The sequence below is a fragment of the Triticum urartu genome, chromosome 7 (assembly GCF_003073215.2).
Source record: "Triticum urartu cultivar G1812 chromosome 7, Tu2.1, whole genome shotgun sequence".
NCBI lineage: Eukaryota > Viridiplantae > Streptophyta > Magnoliopsida > Poales > Poaceae > Triticum > Triticum urartu.
The window spans coordinates 588386816-588406770 of record NC_053028.1 but is presented as its reverse complement, the minus strand read 5'-3'; the positions used below and the strand labels follow the sequence as shown (position 1 = coordinate 588406770).

The 19955-nt window shown below is 46.6% G+C and overlaps 1 pseudogene; it reads right to left on the bottom strand.

Annotated features, from left to right (window-relative positions):
* Positions 1-12022: 12022 nt before the first annotated feature.
* On the bottom strand, positions 12023-18920 carry LOC125521952 (annotated as a pseudogene).
* Positions 18921-19955: the final 1035 nt, after the last annotated feature.

Here is a 19955-nt window from a genome sequence, read left to right as displayed (position 1 = left end):
AAAGCATGTTTACTAAATTTCTTGAGGGGCTTAAACTATCCACCGCACCGTTGAAAGTGGGTGATCCCGCCAAGAAGGTGACGGATGCTATCCCCGACAAGGGGGAAGCTAGTAGTGAAAAGGCTCCTTCTTCTAGTGGCAAGAATGGCACCAGCATCTTTGCCCATGTGGAACCACCACTTGTTTATGGTGGACCGGTTCCTTCCACTCATTTGAATCATGCCGGTCCTCCCCCTAAGATTGTGAAAAATGAGGATTTTGATTCTTGGGTTTACCGCTTTAAACGTCATTTAAATCATGTGAACACTAACCTTTGGAGAATCATTGAAGAAGGTTTCTATCCACATGATCCAAGCAACTTCACTCCTCGAGAAGCCGCGGACAATCAATTCAATGAGAATGCTCTCTTCATCATTCAAGATGCTATTCCACCCGAAGACCTACCTCATCTTCGTCCTTTCTCCTTGGCCAAAGATGCATGGCATTGTGTCGTGTGTCTCTACCGGGGAAGCGCAAGCATTCAACGCTCCAACTATGAAGTGGTACAAGATGAGGCCGATGAGTTTGCAATGAAGGAAGATGAAGAACCTCATGAGCTCTATCGGAGAGTAACCAAACTCGTGGTCTCACTACGAGATCACGGGAGCAAGGACACGGATGACAATTGGATCAAGCGCAAATTACTCAAGGCAATGATGCCCTATCACAAGGCCATGTCCTCCGTCATTCGTCAAAGACCGGACTTCCACACTTTGACCTCAAGCGAAGTGTTGGATGAGTTTGTGGCCATGAACATTTTGGACAAGACCGCCGACAATGCGGTGCTCCGTTCTCAACGGGCAAAGAAGCCTAACCTTGCATTGAAGGCCAAGCTCATAGTGGAAGACGAAGAAGAGGAAGAAGAGGAGAACAACCCCGAAGATACGAAGTATGCATATCATGAACACATGGCACTTGCTTCAAGGCAATTTTGGAGCAAGAAAAACTCAAGGCCAAACTTTAGCAAAAACAACTCGAGTGGTAAAAGGGGCAAGCAACGTGTAAGGACTTGCTACAATTGCGGCAACATGAGTCATTTTGTTGCGGAATGCCCGTATGAGAAGAGGGAAGACAATGGTGGCAAACTCATCCGAAAGGACAAGGCCAAGTCATTCCCCAAAAAGAACAACTTCACCAAGAAGACTCATCCCAAGGCCTTGGTTGTGCAAGAAGAGTACAATGAGGACGATGACGATGATGAAGATGATGAGTCGGTTGCCATGGCCTCCTTGCCATTGCAACAACGTCACGGGTGTCTCTCTTCGACTCACCCAACGAGAGCATCACCGCCAAGTGCCTCATGGCTAAAGTCACCAACAAGGTAACCTCCAACATCGAAACTACCATCATTAATCATCCTTCCCCAACGGATAGCATTAATGAATTTGAGGGAGCTAATGTGGAGGCTAACGAGTTTGAGGCCTTTATGGGCAAACTCAAGGGAAAATCCAAGAAGCACTTTATTGCTCTCTTGGAACAACTTGGTGAGGCCAATGACATGATCGAGGCTCACGAAGACACCATCTCTAAGATGGAAGGACATAGTCGTGACTATGCCGATGAGATTTCGGATCTTTACAATGCTCTTGAGGAAGAGCGTGGTCTTCGTTTGGCTCTTGAGGAGTCACACAACGTAGATCATGCTAAGTTAGGGAAAGATTATGATCATGCCCTCGTTGTTTCTCGTGTGCTAAATTCCGAGAAGGCCAAACTCGGAGTTGATCTTGCTAGACTCAAAGAGGAGTTTGATATACTTGACAAGGCCCACAAGGCCTTGAAGGGTATTCACGCTAGTCTCAAGGAGTCTCATGATCAACTCCAAGTGAAGCTAACTAAGGAGAAAGCAACTTTTCCTCATATGGTTTTAATTGATAATGCAAATGCTACTAACCCGTGTTGTGAGCATATACATCTTGTTGAGGAAAATGCTAAGTTGAAGGAGCAACTTGAGAGAGGTCTTGCGTCTTGCATACAAGGCAAGAAGAACCTCAACGATCTCTTGACCAACCAAAAGGGAGGTGTGGCCAAGGAAGGGGTTGGGTACGTCCCCGACTCCAAGAACAAGAAGAAGAATGACAAGACCAATTGGCCTCCTCCTCTCATGCAAACCTTTGTGAGGGAGGGAGAGAGTGCCCCCGAGGAGAAGAAGAAGAATAATGTCAAGAAGGTCAATGTCACCCCTCCCAACAAAGCCGGCGATTTTAATCCTTCTTATGTGTTATGCCGTGCTAGTGATGGGCATGTTTATGCCAAATTTGTTGGTTCTCTTCATGAATACATTGAATGGTCTATTTGGGTTCCTAAGACCCTTGTTACTAACATCAAAGGACCCATTACAAAATGGGTACCTAAAACCAAGCATTGATCTCTTGTAGGTGTTTGCTTCCGGTGGTGGATCATGGTTGCTTGATAGCGGAGCTACAAATCATATGACCGGAAGCAAGGACTTGGTGGTGGACGTGTACAAGGTTCCATCTATGCCCACCAATGTCGAGTGGGGTGACGCCTCATCTTCTAAGGTATTGGGACTTGGCAAGGTGGTCATCTCTCATGATCTCACGATCGAGAAGGTCATGCTTGTTGAGTCCCTTGCATACAATTTACTTTCCGTTCGTCAACTTGCAATCATGGGCTTTGCCACTTTCTTTGATATTGATACCGTGGCCCTCTTGTGGATCAAGACTCTTAAAGTAGCCTTTGTTGGGCATGTCGAGAACGGTCTATATGTGATTAACTTTTCGGAGCGACCCACTAAGACCGCGACGTGCCTAATGGCTAAAGTTGATGTGGGATGGCTTTGGCATCGCCGTTTAGCCCATGTCAATATGAGATCTTTGCAAAGTCTCCTCAAGGGGGACCATGTCTGTGGACTAACGAATGTTAGTTTTGCTAAAGATCATGCTTGCAGTGCCTGTATCGAAGGAAAGCTACATGAGAAGGCTCACCCTCCCACGACTATCATTTATTCAAAGAGGCCTTTGGAGCTCCTTCACATGGATCTCTTTGGGCCTCCATCCTTCGATAGTCTCAGAGGTAGGAAGTATTGCTTGGTGATTGTGGATGACTACTCAAGGTACACGTGGGTGTATTTCTTCAAGAGGAAGAGCGAGACCCAACAAACCGTCATTGACTTTGCAAATGAAGCACAACGTCAACACAATGCAAAGATCTTGACAATAAGAAGTGACAACGGCACCGAGTTCAAGAACTACACCTTGGATGAATTTCTTAGTGATGAGGGAATCAAGCATCAATATTTCGCACCATACACCCCTCAACAAAACGATGTTGCGGAAAGGAAGAACCGGACGTTGATGGATGCGGCAAGGACCGATGGCGGATTTCAAGTCTCCGTATAACTTTTGGGCCGAAGCCATCAACATCACGTGTCATGCATCCAATCGGCTCTACCTCCGCAAGGGCTTGAACAAGACTCCATATGAGATACTCACCGGTAACAAGCCCAACCTCAAGTACTTCCGGGTGTTCGGGTGTAAGTGTTTCATTCTCAAGAAAGGTGTTCGGTTGTCTAAATTTGAGGATAGAGCTCATGAGGGCATATTTGTTGGTTATGCTACAAACTCTCATGCTTACCGTGTCCTCAATAAATCCACAGGACTTATTGAGGAGACGTGTAATGTGGAGTTTGATGAGAATAACGGCTCCCAAGTGGAGCAAAGTGGCACTTGTGATGTAGGTGATGAAATTCCTCCTCAAGCCATAAGAAGAATGGGTGTTGGTTTTATCCTACCCATTGAGGAACCCCTTGTGGCCGAAGGAGAAGGACAATGCTCCACTCAAGTGGATCCATCACCAACCCAAGGCCCATACGCTTCCGAAGAACAAAGTGAAGGCCCTCAACCTCATGAACAAGACCAAGGGCAAGATCATACTCAAGACGGTGTTGACACACCAAGTGATGCCCAAGGTCAAGTTCTCTCCCCCGAGCAAGTTCAAGATCAAGAACAAGTTCATGACGGCGCTCAAGATGATCAAGTAACCGCTCCTCAACTCACCACCGAGGAGGAATTAGAGCGTCGTGCCGCCAAGATTGCATCCAAGCTCTCCACCAAGGATCATCTCATGACGAATGTGCTTGGAAGCTTAAGAAAGGGGGTAAGAACTCGTAGACAATTAGCAAATTATTGTGAGCATCACGCGTTTATCTCTTGTGTGGAACCCCACAAGGTCTATGAGGCGCTAGAAGATCCGGATTGGCTCAATGCCATGCACGAAGAACTCAACAAATTTGAGCGCAACAAAGTGTGGGGATTGGTGCCAAGGCCAACAGGGAACCACAATGTCATTGGAACCAAGTGGATATTCAAGAACAAGCAAGATTCCCATGGGATTATCATTCGCAACAAGGCTCGTTTGGTAGCACAAGGCTACTCCCAAGTCGAGGGTATCGACTACGGTGAAACCTTTGCTCCCGTTGCTCGTCTTGAATCCATTCGCTTGTTAATTGCATATGCTTCTCATCATAATTTTAAGTTACAACAAATGGATGTGAAGAGTGCTTTTCTTAATGGTCCCATTAATGAATTGGTTTACGTCAAGCAACCCCCCGGGTTCGAGGATCCCTACTTTCCCGATCATGTGTATCAACTCGATAAGGCGCTCTATGGCCTTAAACAAGCCCCACGTGCGTGGTATGACCACCTTACCAAGTTGTTACAAGACCGTGGTTTTGAAGTTGGGCTAATCGACCCCACTCTTTTTACTAAGAAGGTCAAAGGGGAGTTGTTTGTGTGCCAATTATATGTTGATGATATTATCTTTGGTTCTCCTAACAAAGCTTTCAATGAGGAATTTGCCGCTCTCATGACCTCAAAGTTCGAGATGTCCTCCATGGGAGAGTTGAAGTTCTTTCTAGGGTTCGAAGTGAAGCAAAGAAGAGAAGGAACTTTCATCAATCAATCCAAATACACTCAAGACATGCTCAAGATATTCAAGCTAAGTGACGTCAAGCCGGCTTCCACTCCAATGCCCACCAAGTGCCAACTTGACTTAGATCCCAATGGTAAAGTGGTGGATCAAAAGGTATATCATTCCATGATTGGATCCTTGCTTTACCTTTGTGCATCTAGACCGGACATCATGTTGAGTGTGGGAATTTGTGCACGTTTTCAAGCCGCACCTAAGGAAAGTCACTATGTGGCGGTCAAACGAATCTTTCGATATTTGGCTCATACCCCAAACTGTGGCCTATGGTACCCCAGAGGATCAAACTTCAAGCTTGTAGGGTACTCGGATTCCGATTGGGCGGGAGACAAAGTGGATATGAAGTCCACTTCCGGAGGGTGCCAATTCCTTGGTTGCTCTTTTGTAAGTTGGTCTTCCAAAAAGCAAAGTTGTGTGTCTCTCTCGTCCACTGAGGCGGAGTATGTTGCCGCCGGTAGTTGTTGTGTTCAACTCCTATGGATGAGGCAAACTTTAAAGGATTACGGTGTCACTTGTGACAAAGTGCCTCTTTGGTGAGACAATGAAAGTGCCATCAAGATCTCTCTCAATCCGGTGCAACATTTCAAGACGAAGCATATTGAGATCCGGTATCACTTCATCCGGGATCACATTAGAAGAGGAGAGATCGAGCTCAACTATGTCAACACTCATGACAACCTTGCAGATATTTTCACGAAGCCCTTGGATGAAGCAAGATTTCGCGAGTTAAGGCATGAGCTAAATATCATTGATTCGAGCAATGTGGTTTGAACCCTTGCACACCCTACCACGCTCAACTTGTTGTCTAGTTTAGGTGTAGGCATGGACATAGGGGGAGTGTTGTTCTCTCAATGAACTCTCCCTCCCCCATTATGCATAAATTGATTGTCTCTTTCACATTAGCCATATTTGATGGTACTTGTGCTTCAAAGACGAGTTTTGGTCATGGACCCAAGGATAATTCTTCGCGGTGCCATACCAATTGACTCAAACATAGGTGGCCCCGGTCACCATCCTCTCTTCGGGGAGTTGGAGTTAGCCTTGCTGTTCTTGTGTTGTTTTCTCTCTTTCTCTCTTTGCTCTTTGTGTTAGGTTCTCCTAGGGTGTTGTTTATCTCCTGTTTTTGTGCCCCTTCTTCCTCCCTTCGGATTGCACTCATTTGATCTTGGCTTGGGCTTAGGTGGTCGGGCGGTACAACCGGTACCACGAGCGGTTCTACCACTGGTACCGGGTTGTGCCGTCCCAAGGGTTTCCGTTCGGTGCCTGGGCGGTTCCACCGCACACTCCCACGGTAACCCACGTCCGATACTACTGGTTGTTGCCGTGCGGTACTACTGCTGCCTTCCAGGCACCGGAAGTACCGCCTCCATCCACCGGTCTGTACTAGACGAGCGGTACAACCGCTCCCCTAAGCGGTTCTACCGGGGCGTGCGTACGGGCCTATATATACTTGACGGGGCTGAAGGGCTGTCTTTTTTCCCTTCGTCCTCGTTCCTCTTTTCCTTGCCCTAGCCGCCGGCCATCTCTACCCCTGCCCCGGAGTGCGTCTCGCGCTTCGGATCCTTAGCTCTCCGTGGATTCTCTCCGTGGAGGCCTTCCGATCTCTTCCCTTGGATGGTGGTATTGCCTCGTGCTCTTTGCCTCTAGTTTTTTTTGTTTAGGGTTATTCCTTGCCTAGGGCTTTTCCCTTCTTTCCGCGTTTAGTGTTCGATCTATGGCTTAGAAGAGTTCTTTGTTAGCCTCCTGTCTTGTTTGCAGCACTTAGAATTCGGAATATTACTTGTGTGATTCGTATGCCTCGGTTAGATCTATCTTCCCTGGTAGTGCCACTGTCAGCGGTTCTACCGCCCCTACGGGCGGTACAACCGCTGGAGCGGTACTACCGGTGGAAGATCCGGTACAACCGGAGTATATCAACCACTAAGCACTGTTCTATCTTCTCTATTGTTGCAACTTGTTCCTTTTCTGCTAGTGGGTGCAATCCTCTCATCCTTGTTGGGTTTTTGTGTGTTCTTTTCGTGTGTGTGTTCAGGTGGCTCTAGTTCTCGCTATGCTCCTCGCAAGACCAAGAAGAGGGCACGAAGGACCTTGCGCCCGGTTGTGTCAGATGATGAAGAAGTTGTGATTCCCACCAAGCCCACTCGCCGTGAAAAGTCTGCAGCTGCTAAGCAACATGTGGTCATGCCGTTGCATCGTTGGAAAGCCAAGGATTGGGAAGCCTACCGCTCAAAGAGTCCGTATGAGGTTCCCATTGCTCCCCGTTGGACCACTGTTCAGTTCCGGAATGAGATGCAAGTGCGGATTGTTCATGAACTCTTTGAGCACAACAAGAACAGATATGCCAAGCAATAGACAATTGATTTTGATCATTGGAGAAACAACATGGAGTATTTTGGTGAGGCACTAGCTCTCTGCGAGGAGTTTGATCTTGTCAAGATCATGTCAGTCAACTGTGACTTTGATGTTCAACTTATCCATCAGTTATATGCCACGGCTCATTTTGGAGAAGATGATGCGCGCACTCTCACCTTCATGTGTCGCGATGAATTGTTTCGCGTTCCCTGGAGGGCTTTCTGCAATTCTATTGGGTACGAGGATACCGGTCTGCAAGGAAGGGGTGGCATTCGCCCTCATGATTTTCCTGAGTCCATGCCTAAGGAGAAGCTTGCCCCTCTGTACATTAGGGGTCGTGGGATTATTGGAGAATCCAAGGATTTGGAGAAGGTCTATGACATCATGCACCGAGTGTTCCGCAATGTGCTCTTGCCCAAGGTGGGCAATCAAGATGAGATTCATGGCTATCTGGTTGATTTGATGGTTGCTATGAAGACCATGGTGGGGACAGGGGCAACGTTTGATGTGTCCAATTGGCTATGGCATGAGATGTACAACATGGTCATCTACCGTAAAGTCCCAATCTACGCTCCGTTTGTCATGTGCTTTCTGAACTCTGTGTGGGCTGTTCGTCGTCCTGGAGAGCTCCTCACTTCTCCAGACAACCTCACTATTCATGAGGTCAAGCTCCTTAAGAAGAAGAAGCATGCCGAGCCTCGCTTCCCTGAACATGCTCCTGAGGATGTCTATGCTACTTCTGACGATGAGGACTTTGAGCTGGAGCCAGGGGCCAAGCCTTCATGGGTGGCCAAACTTACTGCCAAGGTGAAGAAGACCTTTTGTCTCCAGGCTAACATCCAGAAGAAGATGTATGAGGCACATGTCAATGAGAAGCTTGCACGGCATCGCCAAATTGCAATGATGAAGCACCTCAACATGCAGGTTCAGAGTGGCTCTGAGAAGAGCATCACCCCAGAGGAGTGTTGGATCTCTACCCATAGCACCTAGACTGATGATGAAGCCCTCCCCAGCCATCATCATCGTTTGCAGCAGCGGACAATGCCATGGAAGAATCTGATCACGACGATGATGACGACTCTGATGATGAAGATCCAGATGCGACTGAGGAGTCAGAGGAGGACGCCTGAGCTTTGGGTCGCTAGCTTCGCTCTTTTCCTTTTTGGTGTCTTGATGCCAAAGGGGGAGAGGGTTCTATAGGTCTCGGGGATTTGCTTGGGTTGTTTTCTCTTATTCTCGTGTTTTTGTGTTTGTTTGTGGACTTGTTTCGTTCCGTGCTGTGTGTGAGACTTGCTAGACTTGCTACTCCGTTTATTCGTAGGTCTTTATCATTATTATTGCCTCTAAGTATTATATTGTCAATCCTTTTGAGCTCAGAGTGATGAGTCTATAAAGTCTAGGGGGAGTCTAGTCCTGAAAGTGTGCCCATGCTTTCTAACAGCTAGTACTTGTTGGGGCACACATTCAGGGGGAGTTCCGTCTAGATTTCATTGACTTATCTCTTGCAAATCGTGTTGTTGTCATCATCCACCAAAAAGGGGGAGATTGAAAGGGCATTTCCCTACTTTATGTTTTGGATGATGATGACAACCCTTTGTGGTCTAAACGTGTGCTATATGTTTCAGGTTCTTGATGCTTAGGCTTACATCGGATTGCTATTACCTCTCGAAGGAAAAGACCGAAGACGTGTCATCTACGGTTTTATTTTCTTTGGTCGTAGAGTACCCGTACTATCAAGAGGGAATCCTCATTAGGAAGCTCTGGGGGAATCAGTTCACGTACACTTTTCTCACCCTCTCTTTGCCTTCCTCAGGTGTGTGTGAGAGAGAGAGTTTTCCTTGCCTCTTCCCCTCTTTTCTTTCCTGCTCACTGTTTCTGCCCAGCGGTTGTATCACTCTCTGGAGCGGTTGTACCGCTGGGTCTTGTCGCTCACCATCTTTTGCTCGAGCGGTTGTACCGCTGCCTCCGGGCGATGGTACCTCCACCATGCTCTGCAACAGCTAGGGCGGTGGTTCCGTCCATGTACCGCTCAAGTACCGCTCTCGCCACTGGTTTGATGCTGTTCTTGGGCGGTAGTGGCCCGGTTGGTCCGGTCGTTCCACGATGACCGGTACCACCGGTGGTCCGAGCGGTTCTTCCGCTCAGAACTTAGCCGCCCAAGAGCTCAAGGCCATGCGGTTGTTCCGGCCAGGCACCGCCCAAGTACCGGTCAAGCTCCTGTTTTGATGCGGTGGTTGTGCGGTAGCCAGGCGGTTAGTCCGGTTATCTTTCTTAGCCGGTACTACCGCCCGCCTGTCCGGTTGTACCGCTTGGTAGGGTTCTGCTGTTACACCGTGAGTCCTGGTTGTACCGGGACGAGGACCGGTTGTACCGCTGCAGTGCAAAAACGCAGTAACGGTTGGATATTGAGGGTGACTATATAAGGGAGCTTCTCCCACCTACCACTCCTACCTTTGACCTCTCTCACTCCACCATTGATGCCCTTCAAGCTCTCTTGCCCGATCTCTCTCTCTAGCCACTCAAACTTGTTGATTTGCTAGGGATTGAAGGAGGAGACCTAGATCTACACTTCCACCAAAGGATATTTGGTTCCCCCATACTTTCTTGTGTGGATTTTGTTACTCTTGGGTGTTTGAGCACCCTAGACGGTTGAGGTCACCTCGGAGCCATATTCCATTGTGGTGAAACTTCGTGGTTTTGTTGGGAGCCTCCAATTAAGTTGTGGAGAGAGCCCCAACCTTGTTTGTAAAGGTTCGGTAGCCGCCTTCAAGGGCACCAATAGTGGAATCACGGCATCTCGCATTGTGTGAGGGCGTGAGGAGAATACGGTGGCCCTAGTGGCTTCTTGGGGAGCATTGTGCCTCCACACCGCTCCAACGGAGACGTACTTCCTCTCAAAGGGAAGGAACTTCGGCAACACATCCTCGTCTCCACCGTCTCCACTCTTGGTTATCTCGTGCCTTTATTTAAGCAAGCTTACTTGTTTCATATCTCTTGCTTGCTTGTGTACCAATCCTCGTTGCATCATATAGGTTGCTCACCTAGTTGCATTTCTAGACAACCTATTTTGATGCAAAGTTTAACTTGTTAAAGAAAAGCTAAAAATTGTTAGTTGCCTATTCCCCCCCCCCCCTCTAGTCAACCATATCGATCCTTTCACCAACGCAGATCACAAGTAGCACCCGCCGCCACCTCCAGGGGGCTACACCGTCGATGAAGAAGCCGCCGGCCCGTCCCAGCCAGATGGGGCCCAAAGGGGCATAGATCTGAGCCGAGCGAACGCCGCCACCAACGACCACGCCGCAACGCAGTAGACCACCCGTGCCGACACAAGGTCACCCCCCCCCCCGCCGCCTGGGAACACTACCCAGCGCTGCTCCGCCCCGTGCAGGAGCCGCACCAGGAGGGGAATCGCGTGGGGCCACCACCGCCGGGGCCGCCCCGGGCTGAGCCCGGCGACGGCGGGGGGAGAGGAGGTGAGGAAGGGGGCTGGGGGAGGGAGCCGTCGGTGCGGCCGGTCACCCGCCGGGAGACGAGCCGGTCGCGAGAGCCGTCTGGTCCCGAGAGCCCTCTGTTTTACACATGGTGAACTGTTTTTCATGTGTCTTTTCGTATATAAGAAGCCGGGTCAATGGTGTCTTTTCGTATATAAGATGCCGTGTTAACTATGTATGGAAGGAGATTTATTTGAGAGAGGAAATTTGGAAACTTTTCCAGTAGTTACCCAGATGTCAATACAACACACACACACACACACACACACAGCACAACATGAGCCCAGGGAGAAATCCAACAGATGCAGGCTGGCCGGTCGGTTAAATTTCTGTGATATGGCGCGGAACCATCATCAAGTTAGGGATGTTATTAGCCAGAAGTCCACTTCAACAGTGAAAACTTTTGGTTCACTAAGTTTGAATGAGTTCACATCCGAGGTGAAGAGCTCACCTGCATCAGTGTCTGAACCAGCACGGCATGCAAACTCATTAAAAGGACATGTATCAGCATCTGACAAATTGTCCCAGGTAAATGTGCCGCTAAATTCAGGAACTGATGTTTTGCAAAGTCAGCAAATTAGCAGCCCTGCAAAGTCCAGGAGTAGATCTTCTGTTCGTGAAGATGGTGGCAATTACAGTAACAAACCAGTAAAAGATGCGAGCTATTTTATTACCTTTTCTATAGGTTCATGCAGTTATTTTTCGTTGCATACTTTACAGAACTTTCTGTAAATTTGTATCAGTTGCATAGCTTTTGTTTACCTCTACATCTATGATGATGACCCACTCCAATAATCCCCACGTTAATCTGAACCAAAAGGAGAGGACCAGAACAACACACATGATTTTATTCATTGATGGGTGATTTAGTAGGTACAATCCAATCAAGTGTGTCCAGCTCCCTGATTGTGTTCCTCTCCAACCTTTGAAACTCAGTTTCCAAGTTTAGCAATCCAGCATTTATTCTAAGGACTCGAATCCTCCCCAAAAAAAAACTTGTGTTGGATTGAATCAAAGAAGCCAGACAAAAAGCCTGGTGCTCCTTTGTTCGAAGAACAAAAACCCTAGGCTAGATAGAACTGACACAAACCTCGCAAAAAAAAGATAGAACTGACACAAGTATGGAATTATATAAAGTCATAATGCATCACAGAGGAAGATAATATGTAGAAGTTTGGAAACCAATTAACGAATGGGTTTAACCAATGCCACAGAGCACTGGAAACATGTCCGAGCATCAACAGCTCTCCCATATATCTCCTGGGGATTTCTCCCTAGGAACCTTTATTGCTTATACTTCACCAGTCTTATTATTGTTACTAAAATAAAAGCAGTTCTTGAGTTGCCCCTCTTCTGGCAGGCCTAGAACGGCATGCCGTAGTCGTCGCCCGCAAACTGCGGGCTCCAGACCCCGAACACGTTGCCGGCGACGCCGGACTGGTTCGCAGGATCGGACACCGGGGCGTCTCCAGCGGCGGGCTCTTCAGCCATGGGTTCGTCCTCGACGACGTTTGCCGGGTTTGCCTGCTGAAGCGCCTGGTTCCAGGCTTTGTCTACCTGGAGCAGTTCCTCTGGTGAAATGCCGTCTACCTGGAGCAGATCCACTAGTTCAATGCCTTGCTGCTCCTGCCCCGGTCCTTCCATCTGGTTCGTCAAGAATTTCTCCACCTCTTCCCAATCCCAGTCACTGAAAGGCTCAGACTGCGCATTCTCTGCGGCAGGGTGGTAGTTGTCTATACCGTCAAGCAGGGCATTGCCTGCTAGATCCACCAGATAACCAGCGCCCATGGCTGCAGCAGGCACCTCGTTCACTTCATGTGGAGTAACTGCGGCGTGCGCCTCGTCCATGGTGTCTTTCTGCAGAGTAACTGCGGTGTGCACCTCGTTCATTGTGTCTTCCTGTGGAGTAACTGCGGCGTGCACGTCATCCTTGGTGTCTTTCTGCATGTCATCACTCTCCAGGTTGATGACAATCTTGCCTGCTGCTTCAGTAAGACTGATCTCCTCTCTCTCTAGGTTGATGAAAATCTCGCGTCCATATCCATCAAGTGCTTTGCTCTGTACAGGCAGCACCTCGCGTTTGTATGACAGGCTCTCATTATAGTACTGCAGGCTCTCCTGGTACCAGTCCCAGATAGATTTGGTACCATGTATCAGAACTGGAGGTGGACGTGCATTAGTCTGAGAAACTCGTGCTCCAGCCGAACTCTCCCCCACTTGTCCCCACCGCTTTCCGGGGTAATTGTACCACATAGCAGAGGCTGCTGAACTTCCCTCCATGTGTGGCCACACCATCCCGGGGTACTTGTCCCAGATAGAAGAGGCAACCCCATGTGTGAACTGCGTCTGGGTTGTTGCCAAATGATTATTGGGTTTAGCACTGGGTGCCTTGTATGCTGATGACTCATCTCAGATAATTCCTTCATGCTGGCATAATGTTGATAGCCCTCTTCATCATGAGATAACCTCTGCCTCTGCGCTCGCAGCCGGTGTTTCTGCATCACAGTACAGAACAGAACATTCAAGACAGGGATCACACATCACAATATAGAAAGTGAGCATAATGAAGAAATTTTAGCATTTTAGCATAACAACGCTGAAATAGATGAACTTGAAACTTGTGGAGTATGTATTTTTTTTTCTCAAACAAGCGCCCGGACATGTTTCGTTTTGTATTAGAAGGAGAGTGCCAAGAAAGCACAAACAGTCACAACAAGGCCAAAAAGAAGCCAAAGCCCTACTGCTAGCATCAGCTAAGGGTAGACCAAAGTTACGTCAATAAGCCGCTAATTTAACCGATAAAGGAGAAAATACCTATAAAGTAGTACATTGTTCACAAAATTCCCATTAACGTGATAACAATTATTAATCAGTCGATTTGGTAAACTGGGTTATAATAATGCTTTGGATAGTCTGATTATTTACGAATTCGGTGCTAACATGCATAGAGTTTCTTTTTCAATTGTGATTGGTTCTGTAACAAAATCTACTCCTGAAGCTGCATGGTTTGGAAATTTGAAATCTTATCTAGAGCACCATATACAAAACTTAATCTCCATGGCATGCGACTACTGAGTACTGACGTAGGTATGAGACATCCATGTAAATGTGTTTCTTCTGGAAAATAAAGAAATAACAAAGGACACACAGTAGTATCACGGTGGAAACATTCTTTCCTTCCAAGTTTATTCAGTTAAAATGGAATCTTGACCCTTGTATTTAGCATGCAAGCCTGCCAGTAACTGTGTGAGCTTTTACTGGGGTATGAATTAAAAGGTCAAATATTAAATAAAGTTCTCTTCCAATTTTTTTCTTCAACAGTTCAACAGTGTGCACATAGTTCTTTAAAATTTTGTGAAGTCGGACACTGTTGCCACAGAAAATTACCCAATTGATTGAACAATGCAAAACCTATATTTACACAAAATAAATAGCAGAGGGAAATGTTTTATTTTTCACACTAAGATCAAACCAATAATAAAAAATTAATTATGTTGTTGTTGTTGCTATTCCAGTAGGTGTTTGTTTCTCTTTTACCTTTTTCCCTTTTGCCCAATCACTGTATGTTAATGAGCACATGAGTTGGTAAAAGGACTCATCTGCACGTAACATCAATTTCTTTGGTCACTCAGCCTCCATGCGTTAGTTACCGTGTTCCTCAAAATCTTGCCGAATCAGAAATCTGAATCCGAGTCAGATTCGGAGACAGTGACTTTGTCCGAGCAGCACTAGCTGCTGGTACTTAACGTGCCAGGGTACAAAACATTGATAAAGGTGATGACCAAGCGGTGGCATACACCTGCAACTTCAGGAATCGTGTAATGATGACCACCGTGATCAGATCTCTTGCAATTAGCTGGTTCTGCAAGATTAGTTTAGGCAATGCTGCAACCGTTCTGTTGGCTAATCAATATATATGTGCAGAAATGGCAAGTGCATAGTAGCTTCCATCTCTACCAAATATTCATGCATGGGGGGATCAGGTTGGTAGTGGCAATCAATAGCCAATGGCCACGGAAGGGGGATAGTCAGCTGTAGTGGTGGGAACCAATGACTGGACAGAACAATGGCCATGCCATCAAACTTCAAGGCTATAGCAGAATGACAATATCATCTTAATTAGTGGCAAAAACAAAAGGTTTCGTTCGGGAAAGTGCATAGGATGAAAGAAAAATATAAGGCTCAAATGCCAAACGTTCAGTCAGTTTAAACTAACTAGCATGCATAGGTTGTCGGCTTCTACTACTTATGATCGTCTATTAAACAAACAAAATTTAACAAAAAAACGTACATAGTGCCTATTGATGTACCGGCAATACCACAGTTGAGGTAAACTAAATCGATCACCCACCTGGAGATGGCTTGCAACATGCTGTATGGTCAAATTCAAATCCTTGGCATTCATGTACTGGTGAATGTTTCGAGCCGTAGCAGCTGTTAGCCAAAAAGAAAACAGACACTCAAAGGTCATGCTTTTTCAGCTGTTAAACATAACAAACGACTAATTTATGCCAAGTGCAGATAGCCTTACACGGCCCAAGCACTTCAACAGCCTGCAAGAACTTCTCATGGAGCTCACTGCTCCATAAGAACCAACCGAGATTCTCTGAATAGACATTCGCGTTCAACAAATCTTGTTTTTCATCCTCAGTTTCAGACCTGTGATTTTTAATAGACCTGTGTTGAAGTGCTCTCATCCTCAGAAAATTGACGGTTTCAGTATCCAACGGCTTAACCACATTGAAGCATGTTCCAAGGGTCATGCGTGTAGAGACTGCCTCATCATAGGCACACATAGCTGCAACCAAGAAACAACACTCCTAGATTAATGAGTTTGGGATGGAAGAAAATTTCTTAAAACAATACAGCTCTGAATACAAATGCTTACTGATGAGAGGCACTTCAAGTGCATTCAGGATGCGGTGAAACAGCACCAAGGTGTCCATCTCTGCATTGCCAGGATGAACTTCCGCTACTACCAAATCAAGCTCCTCATTTTTAGTAACCCCCCTTTTAAGGGAATCTAGGGCCTCTTCCACTGTTTCGAATGGAAGAACTACAAAACAGTAGAAGTTAGACTCAAAATTTTGGAGAGTAAACACCGTGTTATCATGTCCAAATATAGTTATGTTAATATCCCAACCTGCACGTACTATTGCAACAAGTGAGTATCTTCTAAGGACTAATATAGCTACTTGGTATGTGATTTTTCTCATTTGACCACATAATCCAACACTTTCTGCAATCTAATAGCACTTGGAAGGGCGGCCCAGTAACTAGCAGCTAGCTATATCCCATTACGAACTACATATGCTGCCTCCGTTTAAACTGTGAAGTTCACACAATATATTACACACACATATGCTATATAATCTAATGGTCAGGGTGACGCAGTAACACTATATCCTATATGGGAACTGCATCTTTTTCCTTTCTGTTTAAAAATGTCATAGATCTACGGAAATGCTCCACATATATATGATGGTCGTACGAGCTATACATGATACCGAGGACAGGTTCACTGCCATGTAGGGCCATAGCTCGCCAAGCTTCACGTCATGAGAAGCGTTCTATATCCACACACGAAAGCCATCCAACCGTTAATTAGTGGTCCAGATCATGATGGATAGAACGCATAAATTGTCCCACCGGACGACCGTACACCCAAACTCCACGCCAAGCAGCCGTATACCCAAACTTCCCGCCAAACAGATGTACACCCAAATTTCCAGCCAAACAGCCGTACACCCAAACTCCCCACCAAACAGCAGAAATATGAAATATCTGAAATTCGATCAGATGTGACTGTGGATAAAAGACACCAACAGATATCAAATCGTGCCTTTTATAGTAGCCCCATGAATATGCAAAATCTTGTGCAACAGATATCAAATCGTGCCTTTTATAGTAGCCCCATGAATACTATCTTTCATTCTCCCTCTAAAAACAACTTCCTTTTTGGACAGGAAGGGGAAAATACGGAATGGAGATGCTTGGGATTGAAGTGTGCACCTTTGAAGTTGAATCTAGCAAGCGTATTGGAGATGGTCCACAGGGAAACCGGATCTCGATCAAGAACTAAAACTGAAAGATTTTCCATCAGGTCAGTGAGACCCTATGGGGCGGAAACGAAGTCTGCCAATGTTTGTGGTGGATCTAACCATATATGGATCTAATACCTTCTTTTGGCGTGAGACCTTCACCAAGGGCAAAAGATAGACACTATATACCAGACGATATCAGAAAAGGACAAGAATTTAAGTAGACTCCATCTAAGTTTTTATTCAAAAGCTGACCTGTATTTGGACAGGGAGGTTGAACAAGATATACTTACTTGAGAAATACAAAAGTTAACATCATTATTTTGTCCTCTTGTGCTTCTTCAGTTTCCAATGTAAAGAACATGCAAGACCATGTACAATGCAAGCCGGTGCTTATCTGTAGAGAGCAGATGCTTAATTATGCACCCCTGTCACAGACATAAGCACCGGTGCTTAAGAAAAACACAGCTTGTTTTACTAAGCACCTCTCTAAGCATCTTGCATTGTACATGGTCTAAGAAGGTGTGAACCCTTCCCGTCATGACTTCATGTTATCTGTTCTCTATCAGCACGCTTGCTTTTGGTGACTAGTGATGAACGATGTAATAATGATGGCTATATGTTCACATGTATTCTCAGTATGTTCATGGCTCCAAATTTACCTAAGGCGCATGTAGGGCACATGCATGTTCTCCCTAGCTCTCGCCCACAGTACTATTTTTTTCTTCATTCAGTACCTAGTGTTCACATGAAAGAAACAAAGCAAGCAGGCAATTCACCTATTAATTAGCAAACATATCAATACTTCAGTTGCAATAATTAGAACTTCCAAGTCCTAAAGGGTCTCAAGTCTCAATTATCAAATTTCAAAACAAACCAAATGGTGATGTGCTGCCTTAAGATGATTCCTCAAGAAAAAGTCTGAAGGGTAAATAAGGTAATTTATTGGCCAGCTTCATTATTTATAACATGCAACAGTTTCACTGATTTATGGCATGCTGTCATGCATACCAAGAATTCTACTACAAAGAGTCCTCCTGTGGACAGGTGTCGTGATGACATGTCATATAATCAATGGGTTAATGCATGCCGGTGAATTTGATCTTGTGGTGCTATCTGGCGCATGGTTGGCAATGTTGCGAGCACGCAATCCTACATGATGTATGCATGAGCACTAATTGCACCGATGTACAAGATAACTTCACAAAAGACAAAAACCAGTAGTTGTAGCCGCGATTGCATCACTATCTTAATGCCGCAACAGACACTCACCCTAGCCCCAATTGCATCACCACATCTGCTCTTTTTAGGCAGCAAACCTACATATCTATCCACACGATAATGTACCAACAAAAATAATGAGATGTGCGGTTGATTTCTACAAAGAAAAAAAGGTATATAACCGATTCCTTAACAAGGAAGATATGCGAATGATGTTAAACATTGATGCAGCCTCTAAGTGGGATGGGACAAACTGAGGAAGAAACAACCAGGGCCAAGCCTAAAATCAATAAAAAATTCTAAAAGAGAAAGTATCCACGCTATGGGCGACCGCCCTGGTTTCCAATGCTTGTCACCACCCCTATCCCAAAAGATATATGACATGGCCCGTGCCCAGTGTGGTGCATATGTGCTTCTTGAAGGAACTGATTGCCCATCTCGAACACTCCAGGAAGAGATCCCAGACCAAATGCCCTTCAAATCGAAACCTGGAAGCCTGCTTTTTCTTCAGATAATCGAACCTGGATTCACATACTGCTAAGCAACAATCGAAGTAGTCGCGACACAGATGCTTTAACCAAAACTAAATCGAAGTAGGCAGACGCTTCGGAATGGTGCGCACATACTGGGGGAGGGAACGACAGGGTCGAGGGCAGCGGCGCCGCTGGCGAGCGCGAGGCGTAGGAGGAGGAGTCGCGCCTCCCGACCGGGCGACGTCGGGATCCCTCGTCTCTCTCGCCGGCGGTCGCCACCTCGCCATGCGCCGCCTCGCGAGTAGTACGGTCGTGGCACACGGGGATTCAGACGGAAACGGATGGGCCTGGCTGCTCATGGGCTCAAAATGCTTTAGCAGAGTGGGCCCTGACATGGCCATATGAGATGGCCCGGCCATAAAAGGGCCTTGTACGAGGAACCTCCTATTATGTCTCAAAAAACGAGGAACCTTCTCCTAAAAAAAACGAGGAACCTCCTATTACCCCTCGAATGAAAAAAAAACAAGGGAGCTCCTATTTGACGCGACCCGACACACGCAGAGACACACGACTAAGGCATGCAGAGTAGCTAAACCAGTCGACCTAAGAAGCGTTCACGTTGGAGGGACTATGGTATCCCCAGCCCACCAGCATTCAATTTCTGGTGCTCGCATTTATTTTTGGATTTATTTCAGGATTTTCGGCGATGCGCATTAAGTGGGAGAGATGTTTCCGTCGACGACGAGGTGCCTACGATGACTTTGTAAATTTCAAGATGATATGCCGGCTCGGTCTTTCGAAGGTGCTCATAGGGGTAGGGTGTGTGTAGTGGGAACGGATCTGACAGTAGATGTAGGAGGTATGTAGGAAAGGGCAGAGTCTAGCTACGGCGAGATTGTACACTCGGATTTACGAGTTCAGGCCCCTCTCGGAGGAGGTAATGGTCCTACGTCTCGATGCTGCGAGAGCTTTGTTTGTTTTGAGTGTTGAGTTACAGGGGGTGCGAACCCTTGTGCATGAGGAGAGGGGTGGCTTATATAAAGTCCGCCGGCCCCTCATAGCCCTCAGTAACGCAAGGGTTCGATGAGAGAGTAAAGATGAGAACGTTACTAGTAACGCCTGTAATTAATGATCTTTATAGCGACATATTGATTGTCTGACCGTTGCCATCCTGGGGTGGCTCTAAGTCTTTTGTTCTTCGAGTGAAACCATGTGATCCAAGTGAATAACGACGGTCGAGTAGGGTTGGAGTAACTGAGTGGATCTTCTGTCGAGTGACTTGCACACCGCGGCCATTCCAGTCGGTATCCCCTTTCTAACTTTGCAGGTCTTGGATTCTTTGCGTAGTGCTCTTGGGTAGGGCATGTAGGTCAAGCCTAGGACCCTACCCT